This window comes from Odontesthes bonariensis, chromosome 2, assembly GCF_027942865.1.
Source record: "Odontesthes bonariensis isolate fOdoBon6 chromosome 2, fOdoBon6.hap1, whole genome shotgun sequence".
Classification (NCBI taxonomy): Eukaryota; Metazoa; Chordata; class Actinopteri; order Atheriniformes; family Atherinopsidae; genus Odontesthes; species Odontesthes bonariensis.
Genome location: NC_134507.1, coordinates 9,563,804 through 9,568,885, shown reverse-complemented (window position 1 = coordinate 9,568,885; position 5,082 = coordinate 9,563,804).

Here is a 5,082-nt window from a genome sequence, read left to right as displayed (position 1 = left end):
TCCATATCTGCCGTCTCTGTCAGGCTCTTTCTGCGAATTGGCTGGGGAGGAGAAGTGTCTGTGATGCCTGATCACAATAGAACATCAACTGCTCTCTACAAATGTCTTCACGAGTTACCCTCTTTCTTCTGGCCTCATTCAGTTGGCCTGGTGCCGCAGACTTAGCAATAATTCTGAAGGAGTTCTGAACGGGCCTCCTGCCCGCTATTTCTAACCTCATTATATCATGTTACTGCAACTATGGGATTATGTCAACTCATTGGTCTCAGCCATGTGTGTGAAAGGAGAGGAGAAGATCAATGTTGCTCTCATGTTTCAATGGTACAGCTACTAACAGCAACTGTTTAGCCTGTCAAATGTTTTCTGGCATGCCCCCCCTCCCTTTTAGAATCTATCAGATGTTTTAATCAAAGCTACTTGGTTATTGGTAGAAAACAATCATGGTTAGGGCTGAAACACATTCTTGTGTCACTGTGTCACTTTTTGGTTGGGTTATGATGAAAACGTCCTTCGGTTAGGGTTAAAATACATTCTTTGAACCGTTTACCTCACCGTCTCCTCAACAGAAGCCAGTTTGACACGTCACATGCAGTTGAGAACTTGATGTCTAATTTGAGCGTTATTATAGGTATTTATTGTCAATATGAACAAATCCACTTGGTTCTTTTTAGGAGGACAGCCCCTTCCAATAATGCCAAACTATCACTGGGTAAAATAGAGTTTAATTAGAGATTGAATCAGCTGTACTGACATCAACAGATTCATGCCCTTGATTCTGATTTGTATTCCTGTGGCCAAACCAATGTTAGGTAACTTACTATTTATTTTCACTTCATCATAGAGAATTAAAATGTTCAAATCAATTAAGAAAAAATGTCAGCACTGCTCTTGGATCACTCTATTTGCGTTGACCTAAGAGATTTGAGCAACACAGAGAAAGTTTCTCTTGAAATCAGATCAGTTACACTGTAATGCAGAAGGCTAATTCTTTTACCTTCATCTTGCTTAAAATGTAGCAAAGCTCCCATGAAAAAACTCCCCTTAAATAGACACCGAGATATGGCCTAATGTTAATCAGCCAACCAAAATTAAACCAGGATTATCCAAGGCTGTATAGCCCACTGAAGTATTTGGAGAAATTCCTAAAAATGAAGAATCATGTCTACACCCACAGCTCAGAAGTGACATTAAGCCCACTGAAGAATTTGCTAATAGGTCTGTGCGAAAGGGCTGAGACTCAGTGCAAAGCAGCTGGCAAGGACCGAGAAGTCAAGACGACTCATGTAACCATGACCGCATTTAATCAGCAGCAGGCTCTTACACAAAGACAATAAGCAGTTCATTAAAGTCACTGCTGTGCTGGTGGTTTGAGAGGGAAAACAGACACACACCCGGGCAACAGAAAGTGAACAAAAAGAGACTTATGTTAGTCAGTACGATGACATAGATAGATAGATAGATAGATAGATAGATAGATAGATAGATAGATAGATAGATAGATAGATAGATATTGCACCAAACCACAAGTTTTTTTGCTGATGACCTTTCACCTTTGTAGAAATAAGAATCTCTGAAAGACCTAACAAGGTGTGAGGGATGTTTTGGAATTGTTTAGGAATTTGCAACATGATCATGTTCATCAGGATGTATTGATTTGTATGGAGCTGTTAGCGTCTCTGTACGGACAAAAGACAAAGGATTCAGACAGAATGGCCACTCGTACTGCACAGACTGGCGACTTGGCACGTTTCATGCCTCTGTCGCCGTGGTAACTCAGCATCAGTTGAGCTCAGGGGGTTAGAACAGTCCTCACTTTGGAGAAAAGAGTTTGTTTGCGCCCTGGCAGTAGGATAGGAAGACAAAAAGTCCTGGACATAAAAAAATTAAATAAATCCCACTGCAGTAATTCTGCAGCTGACAGCTCTCTTTGACATGGAATCAATGTGAAAGTCCAACTAAAATAAGCACGAGTAGTCTGGATCTGAAGATTATTTGCCTCTCAGCATGTTTGCTTTTAATGAGAGATGCCATTCACACCTTTCAGTTGCTATTCATTTTTGCTATCGCTCACATCTCCCCTACACAATGCGCTGCCTTTGTGTGCTGAATTAGAGCTATTGTGTGTGCAAACTTCCAGGCGCCCATATCGTGCTCTCTCATCACGTTGCCTTTGTGCACACAGAGAAATGCATTTCAGCTTTTTATTACAGCAAAAGCACACATTGCTGTTACCTGCCCTTTTTTATACAGCACAGTGGAAGAAATTAGTATTTATAGTGCCATAAATATGTTAACACAATGCTGACACATGGACAAACACAGGCTCCTGATTAGAGACACTCCTGACTACAACACAGATATTTCACTTCCTGCACAAACATTTTGATACGTAATTTTACTCAATGACAATATTGAATTATTTAATCTAACTTGCCCTGGATGCCAAAAAAAATATTAAGCCAAACCCACACTGTCAGTGTGAATTTGTATTTTGGTGGTGAAGCCACTGGGGAACTTGTTTTAGTGTGATGCCCATGCGGGGCAGACTCCCGGGTCTGCTGAAGCGCCAGATGGTGGTTCATTTAGATCCTATGTGTTGTGTGTTTGGTGTGACGCATAGGAGGAGTAGGGCGGATGTTTGCTCCCATCAACAGCCAGACTTAAAGTCTGGTCTCATCTCTATATAATGCTCACAGTCTTCAGAGTGCCAGAGCGTCTTGGAGTGAAGTGTGATGGGAGGAGACGTCGCCTTTTGTTTAGTACTCTCGTTAACTCCTGCTCCTTCTCACTTAACAAGGAATTTAAGTGCTATTTGTAGCACTTTGTGTGCATAGAAATTACAATATAATGCAACCAAAAATACCAAAACAAACAAAGCTTTACAAGTAATTGAATTATTACTTGAGTGCTATTTTAATATTTCATCAGGCAATTTGAACGGAATGTCTTTCCCAGGTGTCCATTATCACTTTTTAACATACACCCTCCAGCAATCAGAATCGAGTATTCACCCAGACCATGGTATAAGTTTGTGTTAATGAACACATTTGACCTGAGTACATTATTCTGAAAAAGGCCCATTGATGTCACTGCATTGTTTGCAGCAGTCAAGAGGGGGATGTGTCATGCATTCAACAAAACACACCAGCATGGCATAAAACACCAAGACTCACAATCCAACAATGTACGCTTCAGTTAAATCTGGACAAGATTGACTCAAGTACTGTTATTAATATAATTTTGGTTTTGTAGCCCACCTTGGCTGTTATGTCTGGCCCTCAGTGACTCCATCAACTCTTCACTGTGGGTGGTGTGACAGAAACCTGACCACACTCCTTGCAGATGTTGCTGTGGTTTGAGCTACTCCAGCTGCTCGCAGACACACAAGCTGCCACAAGGCCTGCACATGCATTTAATGTCACTCTTTCTCCCTTCCCCAGCCCATTGACTTTGTCACATGGCGTGTTGATTGAGGCTGATGATTAGAGCCTGCATGAGAAAGGGCACAATTACAGTAACCGCAGTAACTAGAGGAAAGCAGGTGCAACCAGAGCAGAAAAAAAAAGTTTTCTATCTACAAGTAAATAATTTACAGCTGGAGAATATTCCGGCTGGTTTTCCTCAGAGGAACACAGTGGAAGGAAGGAAGGCTGGTACCTGGCTTTGTTGATAAGTCGAACATTAAGGGAGAAAGGGAGCGCACAAAAGTCCTCCTCTCGGTTTAATTTTTCTCTTGAACCTTGGATCCTCTAAGAAGCTTCCTCTGCTTCAAAACTTAATCAAAACTCAAATAAAATCTTCATAAAAAACACAACCTTTGATGTTTTGTTGTTTCTTTGCCTTGTAAAGAAACAACAAGGACCAACACAGCAGTCACTAAACAGTACAGGCAAGTTATCAAGTGACCAAAGATAATTTATCTGCCTTGTCTGCACATGCTGTGTTGATTCTTCTGAACTAAGAGGAGAATAAAGCAGCAAATGCAACTTCTACCCGCTGCTGTTGTCATGTGACCTGTTAACCTGTTGCATGAGTTGGTTTGTGACACAGACCGATATACAAAACTCTTGTTGGAAACTGTTTGAAAGTAGGCTTGCAGAATAAAAGAATTACAGGTCACCATCCGCCCCATCACTGCCTTTCACTTCACAGTTTCTGGAGCCAAACTTGCCACAGTCACAAACGCAGAGCTTTGAGTTTGCAGAGTGCATTTTCCCATGATCTTCAGCTCCTGAATCTAAGAATCCAGCTGCCTTGCAAGTGGAATATTCCCGCTCACAGTGACAACACCAACATGCTGATAGTTAGAATATGCTTACCATCACTGTTTTTTTTCTTTTTTAACATCTGCAAGTGATAAATTACTGTTCTACTTATCCTAACCATCAAGTTTGACTTGCTTACTGAGTACAGTGGAAGTAAAACAGGAAAATACAGAATAAATGTGATGTGCCTCCAGGACCACGTGGTGATCTGAAGCAGCCAGTGCCCAGTGTGTTGGGCTGCGTCATCAATCCTGAAGTTGCTCAACATGTGCTACCGCCTGCACATGTCAAGATATTAAAGATATCAAATTTATCTTTCATCAACAACTTTCTAGTGCATGGTGTCGGTGGAAACATGTGTATTAGATTCATGTTTTGTAACAGTTTCAAGATTGGCTGTGACGTGATGTCCCAGTATAGACTATTGAACAACATCACAACCTTGGATATGTGTTGAAAACATTTTATCACAAGCCAAACGTGTCAGTCTCCTGCTCGTGGCATGTTTAAAAAAATCACTGGATCACTAAAAACATCAGGATCGATTCTCCAGTACATGTCTTTATTAACGAGTTCAAGTCTGTTAGCTTCTTAAAAGGGTATTTATTTATTTATTTGTCTATCTATGTATTTATTTTGTAGGGTGCATTGAGTGGGATTGTATGAACTACTTATGAGTAGTCCGGGTCTTACTTCTGCTTACACTCTTAGATTGTTGAGTTGGGGAATCCTGACAGAGGAACTAAGCTAACAGAAGATCAAATATTTGCCATCTGAAACAGTTGAAACCACAAACCATTTACAGCTATTCTAGAAA